Source organism: Moschus berezovskii, chromosome 21 (assembly GCF_049115385.1).
Source record: "Moschus berezovskii isolate FMDL1 chromosome 21, NW_MosBer_1.0, whole genome shotgun sequence".
Classification (NCBI taxonomy): Eukaryota; Metazoa; Chordata; class Mammalia; order Artiodactyla; family Moschidae; genus Moschus; species Moschus berezovskii.
This window is the reverse complement of record NC_142480.1, coordinates 22782752-22806164: the sequence shown is the minus strand read 5'-3', so window position 1 is coordinate 22806164 and position 23413 is coordinate 22782752. Positions and strand designations below refer to the sequence as shown.

The 23413-nt window shown below is 38.6% G+C and overlaps 1 protein-coding gene across 2 annotated transcripts in view; it reads right to left on the bottom strand.

Annotated features, from left to right (window-relative positions):
* SLC25A21 (solute carrier family 25 member 21) overlaps window positions 1-23413 on the bottom strand; it is a 542462-nt gene that overhangs the window by 358347 nt on the left and 160702 nt on the right. The window lies entirely within an intron of this gene.

Sequence of the window (23413 nt, the reverse complement as noted above, 5' to 3'; positions counted from 1 at the left end):
CCTGCTTCTCAGGTTGGAAGGAAGTTCAGAAAAAGAAAATGCATTATATCTTAAAGGTGATCCCAAAGATTCCACATCTTGTTCTGTTTATTTCCTTCGGGAGAGGAAGGAAGCACAAAGGCATAGAGAAAGGGAGGAATCAATTTCTTTGCGAGAATGGGGGAAATAACCAGACATTTCCCTTTCACTGGTCCTTACTAAGGAACTTGGAAATTTGTGAAGAATTCAATAAAACGGTTGGAGATTCTTCATGTGCATGTTCATTGAAGAGGACAAGATAAGTATCCACATTCTGTCTGCAGTTGACTCATCCCCACTGTTCTCTGACCAAGCAGATTTACACACTGGAAACAAGCTGTGAATCCACCTTACAAGAGGCAGAATGTGAGCCTGGGACATAAGGTGAATCGTCTGAGAACAGACACAGAGACCAGCACTCTCCTACCTGTCTAGATCCGCTTGCAGCTGACCCTGAGCAGCACCAGGTCCGTGAAGGCAGGTACACTAAACCTACCAGGACCTCTTACATACATGGGCCCGTGGACCTCCTGCTTAGTGTTCAGCAATAAATAAAAGGAAACAAGACATTAAACCAAGTGGTCCTTGTGTGGAGCATTATGTAGCTCTTGAAATTTTCAAATTGAGTCACTATTGCCTTTATTCTCCCTCTTACTTTGTACCTGTTCTCATATTTCTATCCTTCCTCCACTGCAATAATTCAATAGAACTAATTAGGTCTTTAAAAACTGTTACATAAGCAAATGACTGAAGTTCTCCTTCCCTTTTCCCTAATGCTGGGTAATGGCTTCTCAAGTTTGTCTGAAATGATACTCTGGAAGGTCTGTCCTGGGTCTTCTGTTGAGATCTCTTTTTTTTGATGTCTCATTATACTTCCCAAAGTGTGTTGAAGTGTGCTATTTAATTCAATTTAAAGTAATAGTGGCTGGCAAATCTTAAGATGATAGAAATTTAACACTAACTTTTACTAAAGAGTAAATATCTCACAGTTTCTTAATTGTAATTATGTATCATATATATGCTTATTCTAAATTTTCCATTTGTGAATTATTTCCCTACTTTGTGCAATTTTGATATCTGATTGGCCTGTTAGTTATTTTGTTCCTAAGGCCTTTAGTTTTCTGTAACAGTAAAGACATTGGAAGAGAGAGTATGGACAAAAGCATTATTTACCTTCCAGTTTTCTAAAAATGCAAATTAATCATTGGCGCCCTGTGGAATCCGCTTTCCTCAGCAAGGCTGGGGCCCTGTGGTGAGTCAGGAGCAGCTGTCGGGTGGTGGGGAGCATGGCCTCTACACAACACCACACCGGAGCACAGAGCAGCAGCAGAGGTCGTTCAGGTTTCAGGGAGCGGGAGGTCTGTGAGATGCACGACAGGGCCGGCAGCCATGCTGAGGAAGGCGGGTTCCAGAAGACACTGAGCTCCTATGCCTGCCAATTGCGAGGCTCCATATTGTGGCGGTTTTAACCGAACTTTCCTTTTAGACTGCACTTCGCACTGAGATGCTTCCAACCATCTTCCCTTCTTTCCACCTGCCTCAAAGGCCAGCTCTGCAGAGAGGTCAGACAGAGCTGCTCTGCCTCTCCCGGCTTCCTTCCCATTTACTGTCACAGCAGTTTCCTCCAGGACCAACCACATCATTTTGAGTACAAAATAAAAATGTGGAGCGCTCTGTTCAAAAATCATGAATTTTAAGACCAGGAGAGCAGAGCATTGAATTAATTGTTCTAAAACGGAAGATCTTGTGCAGCTGCATAGGTAGCTCCCCCCTGAGGCTGGCCCTGGTATCTTCTGGTAAAATCCTAGCATATATAATTTAATCCCAGTTTGGTGTCTGTTCAGAGAATGCTTACTAGGAGGACGTTCTAGCACAATTCCCCTATAGTTGCTTTGGGCATCAAACCTGGCTGTGATCAAGTAAGTGGAAGTCATATAGTTTCACCCTGCCTTTCCAAGCCTCTGATACAATTTTTAAATTAATTTTATTGGTTCAAGCTGGTTATTTTTGTTCAGTGTTGAGGTTTCCCTTTTCTCCAATAAATAACATATAATGTGTAAGAAGTAGTGTAGATTTTTGAGCCAAGCTCATTGGGGAAAAAATATGTAGCGAGAATTACAGTTGTGATTGCAACATTTCACTTGAAATAAACACCAAGGCAAAATTCAGGCAGTAAAACTCAGAAACACATTCCTTCAGTTCATATTTAAAGAAAAGGAGCTGGAAACAACTAAAGGGCTACTTTAGGCGAAAGGAATAAAACTTTCTCCTTCTGCTCGCATTTGCTATTTCAGTAGCAATTTTCTTTTCTGAGAAGGTGGTTTCCAAACATTCGGCAATTTTAAATATCAAGGCAAAGCTCTGTGGCCTTAGCAACTTCTCTAGGCCTCAGTGTAAAGAGCACATTGGACTCAGAGATTCATTTTGGCAATAAAATTCTTCAAATTTTCAAAAAAAAAATCTGCTTTAGTTAAGTCTGTGAGTTTTTGTTGCATTATATTCTTCTTTAGTATATATTCTACCTGGAAGTGTATGTCTTTTCAGGGTGTTCCAAAGAAACTGATTTGCTTAATATTCCTGACATTAGGATTTGTTAAGGAAGGCATTATAAGTGAGATAAAGAAATTAAATGAAAAAATGCAGTTGATGAAATGTTCAGATCATGAGCCCAATGCTCAGTGTTGGTTAGAGACAGACTCTGGAGTGGAACCTGAGTCTCTTGACTATTCATCATACTTTCTTGTCTGTGTGATGTTGCCTTGTCATAATTTGTCATAATAAAGAGCCAAGCTGTTCGGTTTTACATTTTTGCAATACCAAGTTAATACATGAACATTTTCATTTAATACATTCCCTTAAACAGTGCACAGCTCTGACCAAGACACTGGATTCCCAAGGCAGGCTAATAATTTGGCCCCTTCAAGCTGATGTTATTTATTCACCTAACACTGTTGTAAACTGAATATGGGGGATGCAAGAAGAGGAAGATGGGGAGGCAGTGGGGCAGGGTGGGGAGGAGGACCACCAGATCCCCATTTGTACAAGGCCTGCAGAGGACAGGACCCACTGTCCTGGAAGCTGTATGGCAAGTGTCTGCTGCTATTGTCGCATACCTTTGGCGGTCACCCCCTAAGAAACTCATTCATAGAAGTGGCCACACTACCACACTGAGTCATGTGTTGGTGCCCTGAATAGCTGTCTAACTGCTTCTGCTTTCAGTCCAGCTTTTGATATTTTAAATGATTTTTCCTTCAAGTCCACTTCACTTTTATAATTTGAGACGAGTGGGAATGAAATGGTTCCTACATCATATGCCCCTTGTGAAATCTGAAAACCTGTTTCAGATTTTTCCCTTCATTCATGTAATCTGTTATCTCAGAGATTTAGATATGCAGAGAATTTATACATCTCTTTGAGTAAGGAAAAAAAAAAAAAAAACACAAAAAAACCTCAAGCCAAAGGCAAACTAGAGCCATACACAGCATTAAAAAACTTGTATTTATTGAGCTGAAACCTACAGAAAGAATATGTCTTAAATGTCAGATTTTGAGACTATTTGCCTGGAGTAGGAATATGAACAGGAACACAGGATACTTACTTTTATGTAGGTTCCATGCCAGCTACTACAAACCATGCCAAACCTCTTTCCTCCTCATCAGGAATTGAGATGCTTTATTAGCTTATGATCCTGTCCTAAATACACTGATATACTTGCCAAGTATATCAGAAAATTGCATAGAGACTCTATAAACACTTGGAAAAATCTCTAAAAAAGTAATATATGATAAAGAGTCAACATGTTGTTCAGATCTTGTTCAACATATAGGTTTAACATGTTGTTCAACCACTGCATTTTGAGCATTACTGTAGGTAGGCTACCTACAAAGTCAACTAAAACTGGCAAAGCCCGGTTTCCAACTGATGCCTCCAAAAGTTCTTCACCATTCTGTGGCACTATCTTGCCAACCACTCTCTGTTTCTTGATATAGCTGCTTCCACTCTCCCTGCGCTCACAGTCGATCACATCCCTTGTGCCATCTCTTGGTTAATGTCTTCATTAATATCAGAAATCTCTGTAGCTAGTGTTCTTGTTCAGCTAACCTATATCTCCTGGTCTACTCTATTCCATCGTCTTAGTTATCTGCTTCATTTGATCATAATATCGAAGTCATGCTACCTAGCCTCAATTAGGTCCTCACAGATACTCAGCATCAGATATTAATGGCGTACTGTATCTGATAACAGTGGATAATCCAGTGGTTAAAAGACAGGCCTCTGGAGCCAGATGCCCAGGTTTCAAAGCTTGGATTCTTTATATTCTGGCTTGGGCAAGTTAACTATTTTGTGACTCCACTTCCTCATCTGCCAAATGTGGTTAATAATACATTGTTGTGAGCAATGAATAGAAGTTGATTAATCACATTGGCTATGTACATCCTGCTCCTCCTTTATACTGTGAGGGTGTTTGCTCTCCTCTCAAGTTCTCGCAGACTGCTGCCTGTATGAGGACATGGCATTGTGCAGAACTTACAAGCAATGAAACCAAAACAATCATGTGAAGAAATAAAGGAGAAAACAGTGGTATTAAAGAGAGAGAACAAGGTCAGAAATTAGCCAAGAAGTCAGCATTTTCTTAGACTCAGGTGAAATGACAAAGCCATGGACTCTGTCTCCTAAAAGTGTCTTCAAACAGAAATGTGGTGCCAAATACAGAGTACATGAAAAGCAGATAAAGAGGTTCAAAATGAAGAGCTGTTAATTCAAATGAAAGAAGAAAGAAGGAAGCTTTGGAGTTGTTCCTACTTCTACTGATGAGCGATTGACTTCACTACGCAAAAAGTTAGGGATGAGGAGAAAGAACATCCCAAATCCTGGTGGGGAAGCAGGCAATGCCCTGAACCACAGGACAATTTGTTCTCAGAACAAGAACCAAAGCAGAGTCAGTGAAGGATTATGTTGTGGGAATCCTGATGATAAACACACTCAAGATGAAGGAAAGAGTGCACCCCTCCCCCAACTTTGTGGGTACCATAATTGAAAACAGGATGATGTAACTTTTAAAAATGGAACAATCTAGGATTCAGCTCAATTAATGGAACCCCTACTATGGGCCAGGTACTGAAGATGTGGTCTGTGCCCTTGCAGAGCTACAAACCAGAGGAGAGGCAGACGTTCTCAATGTAGGACCAAAGGAGTAAAGGCGGACAAATGAGAGGCCAAATTGAGGATGACTTCCTATAGGAGGAGATAGTTTACACTTAGCTTGGATCAAAGCACATACAAATTAGACTGTTGGTAACAGAAACTTGGAAATAAAATTACTATATAAGTTAAAATAAGTATTACTTCAGACTATGCATGAAATGGAAATCAAATGTTTGAAGAGACACAAAAATAAGATTAAAAACTACATTATTTAAACTCATAAAAAATGCTTTCATTTAAACTTGTGCAAAGTGCTTTCATTCATGTTTTATATGCTTAGAGGTACTGAGTAAAACCTGAAGCAAGCAGGCCCTGAAGGGCCTGTTATTATCACCATTTTACAAATGGGAAACCTAGGGAACAGAGAGGTTAACTGCCTTGTCTAAGGTTACACAAACAAAGCCAGCCTCAGCACTGGAACACATTTCTCTGGATTTCTTGCCTATGATGCTGTCAACCCACTCAGCATTTTCCCAAGGTTCGAGGCCTGACACACAAGTTCTACAGAATGTTAGCAAGTTTCTGTCCCATAGTAAAGGAAGTGTGGATATGCTGAGTGGACAGAGTTAAACAATTTTGTACTGTGAGACTTCTCAGAGCCTTAAAAATGATCATGTACAATGTGAATTTCCAAGTGGTCGTCATGTGGAATGTGGCTTTTCTTAAGCTTGTTTTATCATAGAACACATTTCTTGTGGTCTATCTCTTGGACTTAGAGTGATATGGAACACACTGTAAAATACTGCATCAGAGTGGACCGACTGTGAGTAAAAAGCTAGACAGGATTTTAGTGTGAGCAAAGAAATATAAATTTGATGTAGAATAACGATGGCAAGATGATTCTGGAATAAATTACTTACTTGGAACAACTCATGATTACGCAGAAAGGAGCTGGTGCCCCTAAACTAGACCACCACACACCCATAAATATCTATGCAATGCTCAGTTTAGATAAGCGCGCATGTGCGTATTTCATTATGGAGAATTCAGATATAAATTAACACTAGAGATAGTAATTGGTATGAATTGTGTGACCAAAAAAAGCCTATTTATTGCATCTGAACAGGGATGAGGAGAAAAATGCAAATTGGAAGAAAGTATCATCAGACACAATGGAAAAGGTTGTATCTTTTCCACTTATACTCAAATCAACACCTTTAGAAGCAGACAGAGCTGACCAGGGCAGTGAATCGGTAATGGCAAGTTCACTTTTTATTTATAATACTTATGCCAAAGAATGCTCAAACTATCGCACAATTGCACTCATCTCACACGCTAGTAAAGTCATGCTCTAAATTCTCCAAGCCAGGCTTCAGCAATATGTGAACCGTGAACTCCCAGATGTTCAAGCAGGTTTTAGAAAAGGCAGAGGAACCAGAGATCAAATTGCCAACATCCGCTGGATCATGGAGAAAGCAAGAGAGTTCCAGAAAAACATCTATTTCTGCTTCATTGACTATGCCAAAGCCTTTGACTGTGTGGATCACAATAAACTGTGGAACATTCTGAAAGAGATGGGAATACCAGACCACCTGACCTGCCTCTTGAGAAACCTGTATGCAGGTCAGGAAGCAACAGTCAGAACTGTACATGGAACAACCGACTGGTTCCAAATAGGAAAAGGAGTACATCAAGGCTGTATATTGTCACCGTGCTTATTTAACTTATATGCAGAGTACATCATGAGGAACGCTGGGCTGGAAGAAGCACAAGCTGGAATCAAGATTGCCAGGAGAAATATCAATAACCTCAGATATGCAGATGACACTACCCTTATGGCAGAAAGTGAAGAGGAACTCAAAAGCCTCTTGATGAAAGTGAAAGAGGAGAGTGAAAAGGTTGGCTTGAAGCTCAACATTCAGAAAACAAAGATCATGGCATCTGGTCCCATCACTTCATGGGAAATAGATGGAAAAACAGTGGAAACAGTGTCAGACTTTATTTTTTTGGGCTCCAAAATCACTGTAGATGCTGATTGCAGCCATGAAATTAAAAGACGCTTACTCCTTGGAAGGAAAGTTATGACCAACCTTGATAATATATTAAAAAGCAGAGACATTACTTTGCCAACAAAGGTCCGTCTAGTCAAGGCTATGGTCTTTCCCGTGGTCATGTATGGATGTGAGAGTTGGACTGTGAAGAAAGCTGATCGCCGAAGAATCGATGCTTTTGAACTGTGGTGTTGGAGAAGACTCTTGAGAGTCCCTTGTACCGCAAGGAGATCCAACCAGTCCATTCTAAGGGAGATTGATCCTGGGTGTTCATTGGAAGGACTGATGCTAAAGCTGAAACTGCAATACTTTGGCCACCTCATGTGACGAGTTGACTCACTGGAAAAGACTCTGATGCTGGGAAAGGTTGGGGGGGGGAGGAGAAGGGGACGACCGAGAATGAGATGGCTAGATGGTATCACCGACTCTGTGGACATGAGTTTGAGTGAACTCAGGGAGTTGGTGATGGATAGGGAGCCCTGGCGTGCTGTGATTCATGGGGTCGCGCAGAGTCGGACACGACTGAGCGACTGAACTGAACTGAACTGATGGTTTTATTATTATCTTCTCATAGTCGAATGAAAACTTCTAAAGAGAAGAGTTTTGCTCTTTTTTTTTTCTATTTCATTTTTTCCCCCAATGATCTATCCCAAGAGTCTAGAACAGTGTCTGGCACTGGGACCCAGAGATTGATAAAACAGTGAATGAATAAATGAATAAAAGATTACACTCAGATCAGACTCTTTGATCACTCCCAGCACCCAGAAGAAATCTTCCTCATCTTTTCCATCTTAGTTAATGACATCTCCAGTTACCCTTGTTCCTTGGACCCCAAAATCCTGGGGTTTACCTTCACTTCTCTTTCTCGCTCACCCTCTTCCAATCAAATAGCAAACCAAGTCAAGTCTAAATTTATCTGTATCGCAATTCTAATCTCTTCTTCCCATCTCCACTGCTACCACCCTAGTCTAAGCCACCATCAACTTTTGTCTGGCCTATTTTAATAGCCTCCTAATTGTTATCCTTGTTTCCTCTGACATCTTGCTACTATCTCATCTCACATAGCAGCCAGGATTATCCTTTACAATTATAAATCAGCTTCCATTGCTCCTATGCCCCAAACCATACAAGTCTTTACAAGCCTCCTACCCCTTCCATCTCACTTATTGCTCATTGCTGTTCCAGGCCTACCTACTGGACCCCTGGCTGTTCCTGGTTACATCCAGCACACTCCACACTACAAGGCCTACCTCACTGCTTCTCCACCTAGGTCTCTTCCCTCGGACATCCACACTCCATTCCTCCTAGAGGCCACCTCACCACCATGATTCCTTCTGTGCTTTTATCCTTTTTTATTTCATTGCTCTCACCAGGCTCTGATTTTGTATGGTTATTTGTTTTCTGTCTCCATACCCTACTTGAATATAAGCTCCATAAAACCTATTTTGCTAAATTCTGTAGCTTCGGCACACAGAATAGTGCCTGGAACAGTGTAGCCCTGTGAAAAATACGCTAAATGAATTAATTGCTGATGTTTGTCAAGTGTTTATACGCCAAGACCTTTAAAAGCACTATTTCATGATCCTTAAGAGTCAGTTATTAATATTATTAACCCACTTTATAGATGAAGCAGTTGATGCCCAGAGAAGTTAAGTAACTTGCTCCAAGAAAGTCAAGATTTATACCCAAGCAGACCAGCTCTGACTCTGAACCTCTGTGCTCTACATTCTCTTACATTGCTATGGCAAACATGTATCCATCATTCCAATATTCTTATGAAAATTCCCAGAAATGTCTTTTCTCTCTTCCTTTTTTTCCTTTTGTTCTTTCATTCATTCATCTGCCCACATGTTAAACACTGTGACTGACTGGCTCTGGGGATACAAATTTAAATAAGATACATTCCCCATTCACAACAAGCTGCCCTATCTAGAAAGAAGAAGACATATAAATAAATAATTCCAAGATACGTATTTATTTTCTCCTAGAAAATAGGAACCATTTTACTCAACATATGTTCCACTTTGCATTAAACTACAAGAAATTTAAGTCGGTCACTGCCTAATGTACTCTGCTTATCTCAATTGCCATAAAACAAGTAAATACCATATTTTGCATTTTTTTCCCTTGCAAGTTGTTTCTGGTTCTTCGGAAAGTAGATGCAGTTTAAATAGTAAATGTCATAAAATGCTAGTATTTCACTGCTCCTGAAATACTTACATATTGATGTTTATCATTAAGATATGCACTAGGCACCCAGAGGGATTAAAAATAACTATGATGTAGCACCTGTTCCTTAGTGAGTTTGTGGTCAGGTAGAGAGACACAGGAAAAAAAATAAACAAGTGCAGTACAAGACCTCAGCAGAAAGCATCATAAGCGAAGTGCAAGGTCTCATGCATTTTCTGCAGAGAACTAGGTTCTGTGTATGGGCTATTGGGGATTTAAATGCAGACAGCCCAGTTCCAGGGCCTGTATTCTTAACCATGGCTCTCAACTATGCTCACTGAGGTTGGTATAGATTTAGCACTGCTGAATATTATATGGTAGAAATTTTTCATCTGATATTTTTAAATGTTTTTCCAGTTTTATTGAAGAATAACTGGCATATATCATTGTATAAATTTAAGGCATAAAGCATGACAGTATGGTTTACATGCTGTAAAATGATTACCACAATAGGTTCATCTATTCAGGATTCAATAGGTTATTATTTTTTATTGGAATATAATTGCTTTACAGTGTTTCATCTCAGATATTTTAATGTAAATTATCCAAATGCTTTGTCTTCTACAGAATTATTAATGGTTCTGCTGAGTTTATAAACTTCTCTGCATATAGCTCTGGTCTTCAGGATTATATCTGGTCAGACTTTTAAGATCTTGTTTTAAAGATGTTACATGTAAAGAAAGAGTGCATATTCTTCCCTACTTCCTACTATAGAATTTTGGGAAAGCAATTTCTTTGTACCTTGTCTGTAAAATGAGCTTAATAGGAGTATCTACAATATAGTGATGGTGCTGAGGGTACAAACATGGTAAAAAGTAAGAAGAAAACTGAAGGCAATTAGATAAAAAGCAAATTCAGGTAAAACTATCACAAACTATATATAACAATACTAATAAATACAGTGCTGCTGCTGCTAAGTCGCTTCAGTCGTGTCCGACTCTGTGCGACCCCATAGACAGCAGACCACCAGGCTCCGTCGTCCCTGGGATTCTCCAGGCAAGAACACTGGAATGGGTTGCCATTTCCTTCTCCAATGCATGAAAGTGAAAAGTGAAAGTGAAGTCGCTCAGTCGTGTCTGACTCTTCACGACCCCATGGACTGCAGCCTACCAGACTTCTCCATCCATGGGATTTTCCAGGGAAGAGTACAGTGCATATAGTGAATATAGTTGGAGATGGCAATGGCACCCCACTCCAGTACTCTCGCCTGGAAAATTCCATGGATGGAGGAGCCTGGTGGGCTGCAGTCCATGAGGTCGCGAAGAGTCGGACACGACAGAGCGACTTCACTTTCACTTTTCACTTTCATGCATTGGAGAAGGAAATGGCAACCCACTCCAGTGTTCTTGCCTGGAGAATCCCAGGGACGACGGAGCCTGGTGGGCTGCCATCTATGGGGTCGCACAGAGTTGGACACGACTGAAGCGACTTAGCAGCAGCAGCAGCAGCAGCAGCAGTGAATATAGTATATATCTATGTACAAACGTGTCTTCATTAGAGTTAAAGGCTAGTCCATAATCTTTTGGTACAGTCCTTCCATTTAAGTCTATAATTCAGAAAACATGGTGCAGCAAGAGAGCTGCAGTGATTATTTGCATTTTTAAATGGTAATACATATGATGAAAAATTGGTAGTACCTACTGAACTAAAGCGGAACATTTTTATGATTCTTACTTAATTCCCCCTCATCATTGTATACCCTACAGAAATGTTCACATGTTCACCAAAAGACATTTATAAGAATATTCATAACACCACTATGTATAATCAGTAGAAACTGGACACTACCCATATAGTCATCAACGTAAACTGTAGTTTATTCATTCAACACTAGACATTAGTTATAATGAACAGATCACAACTGAATATAAAAACATGAATGACTTTAACAGATACAATGTTGAACAAACAAGCCAGATACAAAAGTAAGCATACTTTTTGCATCAAAATCAAGTTCAAAAGCAGCAATACTAGGAAGTTAGAAGTTAGGACAATGGTTTCTTCGGGACATATTAAAACTAATTGGAAGGAGTTACAAGGGGAGCTTTTAATGGTCTAGTAACATCTGTTTCTTGCTCCTAGTCAGCTGGTCATAGGTGATCGGTAAATATTCATCACACTGTACAGTTAAGAAATGTACTTTTCTTAATGTATGTTATTTTCTAAGAAAACACCCCTAAAAAACATTATCTTCCCCTCACTGTCCCAACACCCAGGCCACATGTTCCTTAGCTTTGTGTGTCACTCTACCCAAGGCCAGGCATTCTGAGAACCCACCCAATGTGTTAATAATCTTTCCCTCTGTAAGCATAATGCAAGTAGAGTATTGCAGCAAACCACTCTTAGAATCAATGTTTCCTTTGACTATGATTAGCTCATTGGTGCCACATGTTCCATGGGGCATTAAGACATTTTTTAAATGGCAAAATAATGAAAGAGTCATTTGATGGTAAAGCAAGTAAATAGCTTGTCTTTATTTTCCAAAAACAACCTGCAGCCACCCACCAAATTCTATTTTGAAATGTCATCGATGCTTGGAAGAAAAAACTATCAACTGACAACTATTATTTATACAAGACCCTATAAAGGGTATTAAAGATGTCAAGAGTGTTTTATCTACTAACCTGAAACCTGACTGCAGAGCCAACACATGCATTTCATGTTAGTGCTGCATTTAAGGGCACCTGGGCCAAAGTTATGTGTTAAGTCAGTGAAAATGTATAATTCATGGGGTAACTGAAAAAGCCACTAGACAGGAAGATGGATGGATTGAACATTTTCTGTGCCACCAAATGGCTAATGATCAGGTAAACACCTCTGAGAAAAACAAGATCCAGAATTGTTCCACCCGTTCTCTGACCACCTCTTGCCTCTGGCGTGAGCAGCCATTAGCCTGCTGAGGGTTCCTCCAGAAGAGGGACCAGCTGCTGAGCCCCTGGGAGGCCACATGCTCCCTCCCTCCCTTCAGAGCCCAGCAAATAGCTCATTAGTCAGAGGCACCTGCTGTGGAAACCTGGCATCGGCAGAGCCAGGGCTCAAACCAAATTTGCTGATTCTGTGGCTGAGTCTCATAACTATTACACTATAGTGCTTCCTAATTTTAAAACACCTTTTTATGCCCTCGTTTTACAAAGAGGAATAAGGACAGAGGCCAGACCAATGCATTAATTATGATCCATACCCATCCCTTCCAATCCCTGCTCTGGATTCAACCAGCCATATGATCAGAGGCAGCAGTCTATGTGACACACGTATGTGGAGCTTCCAAATTCCCTAAGGATACTGCCTTCCAGAATATTACCTCCCCAATTATTTCTTGTAAGTAGACATCGTTCATACATCTGCACCTCACGCACATGCACGCACGCGCACACACACACACACACAGATGCACACACACCACAATAAAAAGAATTCTGGAGACAGCAGAGGTCAGAGAAGCAAGTCTTCAGGTTTAATCCCATTTTGATTGACTTCCACAAGAACCTCAGACAGCTCTTCAAAATTAACCTCTTGTTTTTGGTTCTTAGTTCCCATCTACAGCCAACATGGTATCTTATTTAGTTTCTCTTATTTATACCCTAAGAATTATGTCAATATTCACCATTATATTTTATTAAATAGCCATGATTGGGTAGTAGAATGATACACAAAAGTTTTTTTAAAAAAAGTTTGTTACAAACTATGAGACATAATGCAGCATCTGTTAAGAATTGAATTCACTTACCTAGTTATCATACATTTTAGTTTTTAAATACTGCACTTATGGATTAGATTTTCTTTATGTATATTTTGAAATTTACTTTCCCCTATAAATCAATATACTGTATACCTTTCATGCATATATATATGATGTGATTCAAAGTTAAGATTTTTCAAAGCTAGACATACCAGTGCATGTGAAATTAAAGCACATTACACACAAAATGAAAAGAGCTATAGCATAAAACACATACAGTGTATTCCTTGCCTAAATAAAATATACAGTCATTGTATCCCTAGAATATTTTGTCTTCTTTCTTCTTAAAAAATAAAGCCCATTATCCACTTATTGAGTAAATAACAATGTAATTTTCTTTAAAAAAACAAAAACTGATAGGTAATGGAAATCATACTGTGTTCTGGGCTTTAGCCCACCAATTATTCCAAAGATATTTAAGTTTTAAAAAAAATAGCAGTATATGAAAAACCATGTACACTGTTCAGATAAATATGTTTACATTTAAATAACTGAATAATACACAGAGTATCACATTTGCAAAGTGTAGCTTTCCCCACTGTTGTCTCACTAATGATAGAGAACAGTCCTCAGCCTACTTTTCCAAGCTTTTTGCAGTATTTTCAAATATTCATGAAAAATTTCCTATATTAGTTTCAGTATTTTGTTTTGAAGTACGGGATTACCAAAAAGTTCATTTGGGGATGCCACCAGAAAACTCGAACAAACTTTTTGGCCAGCACAATATAATATCTCAACTTTCTCCCCTTAGCTCAAATCATACCCATTCTTAAAATATTATATGTATGTAAAACAGTATGCATATTCATGTATTTATTAAACAACTTGCTAAAAGAAAGCTCCTCCGAAAAGATTTACCAACACAGTACAAAATCAAGAAGGAAATCTCTAGCAAAATCTTTCAACAATTTGTTTTACTGAGTGGCAAAAGCAGAGAGCCTGAAAAATTACATACTGTCCAAGATTATCAACAACTAGTTTCCTAAAACACTGTGCCAGAATCTCAGACAAACCTTAGCCAACATTATTTCCTTAATTTCTATTTTCCCCATATTTTAATGTTTCTAAAATTGGGATTCCCTGGAGAAGGAAATGGTAACCCACTTCAGTATTCTTGCCTGGAGAATCCCATGGACGGAGAAGCCTGGTAGGCTACAGTCCACGGGTCGCAAAGAGTCGGACACGACTGAGCGACTGAACGGAACGGAACGGAACGGAAAATTGGGATTATCTTACAAAGAACATATATATTTTATGTTAGTTCTCCTTTTAAAAAGGAAATAACTATACTAACTTGATGTCAGATGCAACAAGAGATAGAGGTTTAGAATCACAGAAACATAATAAATATAGTATTACTCACCAAGGGTAACTCTAAGGTAAGTATTTTTTAATTTGCCATTTCTTCCAGTAATATGTGCTAAATTTACAACTCACCCTACCCAAAGCGTAGCTCTCACAATCTCCCAAAATAAAGAAACGGCATAATCTGCAACCAATCAATTTTTTTAAACATTTTTTTTCTACAGCGGCAACTAATGCCAAGTCATTTTATCACTTACCAAAGTGAAGACACCAGAGAGTGATTTACAGATTAGAAAGATAGATGATACAGACCAAAACTTACTGAAAAGTAATGAGGTTAGTTGCCAAATCACCAGTATGAATTATCTGTTGTAGCAGGACTCTCTTATGAGATGACACGTTGTTATTTATTCCAAGAACTGGACACTACACTAGCTTGGCCAGATTACATGCAGCACTTCCAAGAACTACTCATGCAAAAACCTTGGCTAAAAATTACCTCTAATAGTCTGGAACTTATTTTTTGGCATTAAAAAGCCAGAATTTTCAGACCACTCACCATAACTTGCATAAGAAATCTATTTCTCTTGGTTAAAAAAAAAGTGCTCATTCATCTACCTTGATTTTACTGGCACACTTTAAAGGAAGAGTTAATTCATTTAATATTCATTCATCTTTTCAACCAAAGTATGACAATCACATTAAAAAAAAAATACCGATCCATTTAAAACCTCTACCATCTCAAAGTTTCTGCATTTACTTCTAATTATTTTAAAGAATGTGTCTATACAATTGCTACTCAAACTCCCAACATCACTTCTCACTCACCACGCTCAAGTAAACCATCAGGCTGAAAGGACTGTACAGATTTTCAGATTGCTTAAAGCTGATTGCTGGAAGAGACGATCAAACCAGTTGCCAGGCTAGTCAATGCTCCAAAAATCATTGCATGTATTCTTTGCTCCAAAACAAGAGTTTATTCTGCTGAATTACTGAACAGAATTTTAAGCACTTGCATTAACTATCTTTATCCACATTTGTGGGAAAGTGCTACAGGTTAGATATATAATCTTGATGCTGCTCTGTCCCTATAGAACCCAACAAAGGAGGCTGGGATCGGGATGGGGGTAGGGGTAGAGGGGATGGAGTTTCAGCTATTGTAATAGATGTGGTACCCAAAGCTCATATAGTCTTCTGCAGCAACTGAAACCATGTCAATATAAAGGTACCACCTCTGCCATTTTTTTTTCCATTTTATATAATCCAAATTTTACTCTAAAGAGATATTTGTACAGAAAGGTAACATTTGAAAAGGAAAACTCTGATACAGTTTTACCCAAATTGGTGTTTCTAGTTTGCATAAACTAAAAATAGAAAAGTTGAAAGAAAAGTGATGGAAATCAAGCTTGAAACTTTTACATATAAATCTGATTTTTCTGTTCTGCCATTGAGTTTTAAACTATATCTTACTCACCATATCTACCCAGTCCACCTGCTAAAGCAGCATCCCATGATTTTAACTACCTGGTGTAATGCAGAGAAAGCCTTACAAAGAGGTACAGCCCATCCCCAATTAGGAGATGATACTGGAGAAGGAAGAGAGACTTTGATTAAGTGCTAATGTTCTGTTCCTTCTTCACAGTTTTTTCCTCAAAGATTTATGTCTCAGTTATTTTATGGGCAAGTTAAAGGACTGTTTACAAAAACAATTTTATATCAAGAGGCAGCACATATATTTTCCTATTTCTAGTACAACATCTGTGTAACCAAAGGAATCCAGCCAACAACAAGTGAAAATGGAAGACAATCTCAGTCCAGGAGAATAATTCTTTATAGACAGAAGTGCATGGAGATAAAACCTGCCAGAGGAACCCAGGGCCTGTGTATAGGCAAGTGTACAGCAGGGCAAATCTAAGGGCAAACCTTTTCTTAGTTTGTCTCTCCAACACCTCTTCTCATTTCTCTCTTTCATTTTCTTAATCTCACTCCATCAGAGCCCATATGTATTCATTTACCTCAATGACAGGCTTGGTGCTTTTCCTTGGAAGTAAAGAATAAAGGATTTAATTTAGAAGTCTCAGTCCAGAAAAATCTGGATAAGAGAAAGAAAAAAAAAAAAAAGGTTTCCATTTGTCTCTTAATGCTATTTTAGCATTGTTGGTGACATCTCTGAATTAGTGTTGGTGTCTAAACATAATGAAAACCCTGACTCATTTGTGGCCCTCTAAGCAAATTTCCCTCCAATAAAAGCAACAACCTAGCCAGAGAATGCTGAGTGAAAGTTACAGACACACTGATATCTTGACATGGTCCTCTCATGGTCCTACTAGTCCAGGTGTTAATGCTGAGAACACAGGATTGGAGAGGCAAAATCAACCATAAATCCATGGCACAGAGAGCAGGAGAAGCAGAGCTCGGGAAATATATCATACCTTTGTAGGTCTTAACAACTTAAGACATCTTGACATAATGTGAAAAATATCTCCAGTGCTCAGATAATCATCTAGGTGAGTAAGAATCAAAATTTGAATAGAATGGTGACATCTGGTTCAAATTTTAGTCTGCCACTTGTTACCTGTGACTTTGGATGTACTGCTTCTCTTAGCCTTAATTTCCTTATCTGAAAATTGGGAAAATACAATGACATACAGAATAGGATTGCTGTGAGGACTGAGTAAGATGGAACATTGAGAAACAATAGCATAGTACTTGAAATGCAGTAGATACTCAACTGTTTTTACAAAAACTAACCACACTAATTCAACGATGTCACCAATGATGCTAACATTTAGGGACAATGAAAGCCTCTTTATATTTCTTCTCTTCTCTAGATTTTTCTGAATGAAGATTTCTCTTATAAAAGTTGTTTGTACAAAAACAACTTTCCTCTACTGTTGCTGCCTGCTATCAACTCATAATTTAAAATCTTTTTCTGGGGGATAGGGAGAAACTTACAGTTTTTCTGATATGGTCACTGCCTGGCATCTGAATTGCTTGAAATATTGCTGTTGTTGTGTAGTTGCTAAGTCACATCTGACTCTTTTATGACCCCATGGAGTGTAGCCCACCAGGTCCTTTGCTTGAAATATTAGGTCTCTCATATCTCCTTTTGTCATATGTGAAATGATTTGAGGTTCATTCATACATTTAGTAAGGACCTACTTTCTTTGTCAACAGGCTTGCTGTCTAGCATGAGAAATGCAAATTATGACAATTCAGGATGTAACACAGCAAGGCAGAGAGTGGTACACTGGCAGCATGAAGTCCATGAGCCTGGGGGAGCCTGAGACTTCGGCAGGAAGCAGGACTTGGACTCAGGCTTAAGGATCAGGAAAGGGATCTGCCAGGCATCCAAGAGCAAGGGGAAGTCTTTCAGACAGAACCTACAGAAATATCTAAACTCGATTTTTGAAATGTTTAAAATGCTCCTTTTAAAGGTGCTTAAATTCTAAATTGAAAGTGAAAAAATAGGTATTAAAAAGCATAGACATCACTTTGCCAACAAAGGTCTGTAGAGTCAAAGCTATGGTTTTTCCAGTAGTCATGTATGTGAGATGTGAGATCATGGACATGAGAGTTGGATCATAAAGAAGGCTGAGCACTGAAGAATTGATGCTTTTGAATTACGGTGCTGGAGAGGACTCTTGAGAGTCATTTGGACTGCAAGGAGATCAAACCAGTCAATCCTAAAAGAAATCAGTCCTGAATATTCATTGGAAGGATTGATGCTGAAGCTCCAATTCTTTGGCCACTTCATGCGAAGAGCCAGTTCACTGGAAAAGACCCTGGTGCTGGGAAAGATTGAAGGAACAACAGAGGATGAGATGGTTAGATAGCATCACTGACTCAATGGACATGAACCTGAGCAAATTCCAGGAGATGGTGAAGGACAGGGGAGCCTAGTGTCCTGCACTCCATGGGATCGCAAATAGTCAGACACAACTTAGCAACTGAACAACAACAAATTCTCAATTATTATGTGTTCATATTAAACCACTCACAGATGTACACATTTTTCCCCAGAAACTCTAATTGAGAAAATTTTAAAAGTAATGGAGATATTTATGCTCTTGAGATTCATGAGAACTTCTAAAGGAATAAGCAGTGATGAGAATAAATTGATGAAACCATATCAAGCATTTTACTTTTGAATACGTATTATTAACTGGGAGACACCACAGCAGACCCTTGATAACTGATGTATGCAAATACCTTCTCTCATCGTCTCATTCAAAATTACATCATCATTAAAATCACCATGATCACAGCAGATAATATTTGCATGGTTTTTATGTGCTAAATACTGTCTCAAGTACTTGATAGATAAGAACGCATTTATTCCCCCAAATGGTGAATATTTATTATGCCAAAAGTCAGTGGCCTTTTCGACTTTGCTAAAAATGCTTATTTGATGAGCAATTCTTATATTGGCTACAACATTCCCAGAATAGATTTATAATTCATTTCTCTTTCTCTGTGGAGCATATAATAAGCTCACTTCATACACCTAAATCATCGTGAAATAAATAAACATCACTTTTCAGAGGCTTTTACATTCTCACTTTTATCACACTCACCACTTGGCTCTCAGATTTTTTTCCTCTGGACTACTTTTCACAAATAAAGCAAGAATTACCACATAGCGATGATCAAATTGGAACAACTAAATTGCCCTGAGAAGTTCTTGCACTGTAATTGGCTGGGCTTACTGTCTAACCACAGTGATTTGCTCCTACCCAGTTTAAGAAATGCAAAGCCATGCTTCAGCAAAGTGACAAATTAGTACCCATCACGACTTTGGGACTATGCATGAAGAGTGAAGTCAAGGATGTTAAATCCAAAGGTCTATTATTGTGTATGACCGCTGAAGTTAGGAGATAGCATGATGCACAGACTGCATAATGAGAACACAGCTGTAATATTTAGGAATAAAGTTTAAAAGCTGCTGCTATCAAATGTGTTTTTATGTTATCTTGCTGTATATTTACATGTCATTCACATATTTCATCACACTTGCAATTAACCTACTATAAGAAAACTTCAGTACTATAACTTCTTCCTCTTCCACCCTTAAAATAAGATGATTAGGAAATTAGAAGCTAAATTATATGGCTGAGTAATATCATGCCCACAAGTAATATAAGCTGTACATGCAGAAAGTAGTAAGTAACTTTAAATTATCACTGAAAAGTTAACCTCATTTTCAAGGCATTAACAGACATTTCATATTGTCTTTAGTATTGGTAAATATTAGTCAACTTCTGACTCTTATTTAGTTCATGATTCCATCATTTAGTACACAAAACATTTTTAGAACAGAGTCTGCACATGTGTGGTAGCCAAATTTCCCAATTTTAACAATAGTTATTTGGGACTTCCCTGGTGGTACAGTGGGTGAGAATCCACCTGCCAATACAGGGGACACAGGCTTAATCCCTGGTCCAGGAAGATTCCATATGCTGAGGAACAATTAAGCCCGTGCCACAACTACTGACCCTGCGTACTGCAGCTATTGAAGCCCATGCACCCTAAAGCCCGTGCTCCACAAGCCAGGTGGAGAAGGGAAAGCAGTACAATGAGAAGCCTGCACACCACAACAAAGCCTGCTCATCGCCACTAGAGAAAGCCTATGCACGGCAGCAAAGACCCAACACAGCCAAAAGAGTGAAATAAACCAAAGAATAACAAAGATAGTTATTTGGCTTAAAGGACTCAATTTTCCTAACAGACCCACCACTTAGGACATTCAGTGTAAAACAACTGCTCTTGAAGTTAGGGATCACCACAAAGAATCCACAGTGCTCGGCTATGTTTAACTTGTCATTTCTACTGTTGAAATGACAACACTGCTTTGATCATAAATGGTCTCCAAAGAAGGCCAGTGTACTCTGGGGACACGCCAACTTGGTCCAACCACCATGAACTTGGAACTCTGAGAGCACAGTATCAGACTTCTTGGGGGGATAGTTGTAGAATACAGTGCTCAGAGTCTAGTTAAACAAAAGTTAAATTGCTTTGTAATGAAAAATATATACTCAAAGAACCCTAATAACTGGAGTAGCATTTGAAAATAACAAATATTATTTTTAAAGACTTCTTGCCATTCAGAGCCACTATTCCATGGGTGTGAAATGAAACACCAGGCTTTATCCTACTGAAATCTGAGAGGCAAGGAGCTCATTTTTAATATTCGTATGTCTGTGTTGGCTTTACAGATAAAGATCAATTCAATGACATTTTAGAGAAGTAGTTGTGTCTAATCCCCAGTGTCCTAGTCAACATTCCCTTTATTAATAGAACAGGATACACATGGCTGTGGGTGACCTCTTACTGGGTTTGCTCTGACTATGGTAGTAGCCTGCAAAGAACAGATGCTCTATGAAGTACACTGGGCTACTCCAAGGGAAAAATAATATTTCATGGGGCTCCTCGTCATCATTCTCTATTTTAACCATCAAAGCTTCTTCAGCATTTACAGATTTGTTTTCAAGTCTCTTAATATATAGGTAATAATATATATTATACATATATGTTTAATGTCTATTTTAGTTACCTATGTTATATATAAACATTAAAACATTAATTTCCAGGGACTTCCCTGACAGTGTAGTGGCTAAGACTCCACGCTCCCAATGCAGGGGGCCGAGGTTCGTTCCCTGGTCAGGAAACTAGATCCCACATGCTGCGACTAAGACCTGCTACAGCCAGATAAATAAATGTTAAAAATCAATAACAACAACACGGATTTCTAAAATGCCTTCCAAAACCTACCTTTAGTATTTTATTAACATATTTTTGTACAAAAAAGCATAACCAGATTTTCATAAAATATTTAACCCTCCCCCAACCAGTCACTCTTCAGAATTCTCATAAGTCACGTTATGAGACTATAACAAAAAAGCAAATAGTAATTAGGCCTGTACTTCTTTACTTTATGCTTTCCTACTACCTTTCTTCCTTCTTTTCTTCCTTCATTTTTTTAACTTCTCATTTTGTTTCTCTTAAATATCTGAATTTTATTTTGCTTTTTCATTTTTAGAATGATTTCATATCTTTTTTACAGAAAACCAAAAAATGGAATGGCTAATAAACATGAAAAAATGCTCAACATCATGGATAACTAAAGTAAAATAACACTGAGATTACATTTTCCCCTTTCAGACTATAAAGCATAACATAAATTGATAAGGGTCCAATGTTAGGGAAACTGGCACTCTAATACCTGGTTAAATGATACAGTTCTTTTCAAGGGCAGCAGTTTCTATCTGAACTCAAAAAGTGTATACATTTTGATCAATAAATTCTACTTCTTGAAATCCTATAGAAATACTTGAAAAATTATGTAATAATATACATAATAATGACCACATATGTAAATTTTGATTATAGTACAGCTATACTATCAAGCAACTTTAAAAAATAATGAAGTAATTCTATATTATAGATATGGAAGAATTCTCATAATTTGGTTTTAATGAAAAAAATTATATTCATAATATGATATTTCTTTAATTTATAAATACTTACATGTATATTACTTTCAAATCCATATATTTAGTTGTCTAATTAAAAAAATCTTATTTAGGCCCAGATATCTAAAATTTAATATCTCCAAAATTGAACTCCTGATCTTGCCCCCAACACTGTCCCCTATTTACTTGACACCTCTATCTACTTGTTCATACAAGAAACCAGGGACATCTTCCTGTTTCATATTCCCCACATCCAGTCTAGTCCTAAACACAGAATCTGTCTACTCCCTGCTATCTCCCATTGCCATTACTCTATGCTGCTACTGCTAAGTCACTTCAGTCGTGTCCAACTCTGCGTGACCCCATAGGCGGAAGCCCACCAGGCTCCCCCGTCCCTGGGATTCTCCAGGCAAGAACACTGGAGTGGGTTGCCATTTCCTTCTCCAATGTGTGAAAGGGAAAAGTGAAAGTGAAGTCGCTTAGTCGTGTCCGACCCCTAGCAACCCCACAGACTGCAGCCTACCAGGCTCCTCCATCCATGGGATTTTCTAGGCAAGAGTACTGGAGTGGCTTGCCATTGCCTTCTCCGGCCATTACTCTATACCTCCATCATATTTCCTCTGATTTTTACAACAGCCTCCTATCATATTTGTTATCTTCTGCTTTTGCAATTTTATAATTTACTTTTTACACACCTTTAAAAATTCATCCAACAACACAAGAGAAGACTCTACATATGGACATCACCAGATGGTCAACACCGAAATCAGATTGATTATATTCTTTGCAGCCAAAGATGGAGAAGCTCTATCCAGTCACCAAAAACAAGACTGGGAGCTGACTGTGGCTCAGATAAACTGCTTATTGCCAAATTCAGACTTAAGTTGAAGAAAGTGGGGAAAACCACTAGACCATTCAGGTATGACCTATATAAAATCCCTTATGATTATACAGTGGAAGTAAGAAATAGATTTAAGGGACTAGATCTGATAGAGAGTCTGATGAACTCTGGACGGAGGTTCGTGACATTGTACAGGAAACAGGGACCAAGACCATCCCCATGGAAAAGAAATGCAAGAAAGCAAAATGGCTTTCTGAGGAGGCCTTACAAATAGCTGTGAAAAGAGAAGCGAAAAGCAAAGGAGAAAAGGAAAGATATAAGCATCTGAATGCAGAGTTCCAAAGAATAGCAAGGAGAGATAAGAAAGCCTTCCTCAGCAATCAATTCAAAGAAATAGAGGAAAACAACAGAATGGGAAAGACTAGAGATCTCTTCGAGAAAATTAGAGATACCAAGGGAACATTTCATGCAAAGATGGGCTCGATAAAGGACAGAAATGGTATGGACCTAACAGAAGCAGAAGATATTAAGAAAAGGTGGCAAGAATACACAGGAGAACTGTACAAAAAGAGCAATGGTGTGATCACTCACATAGAGCCAGACATCCTGCAAT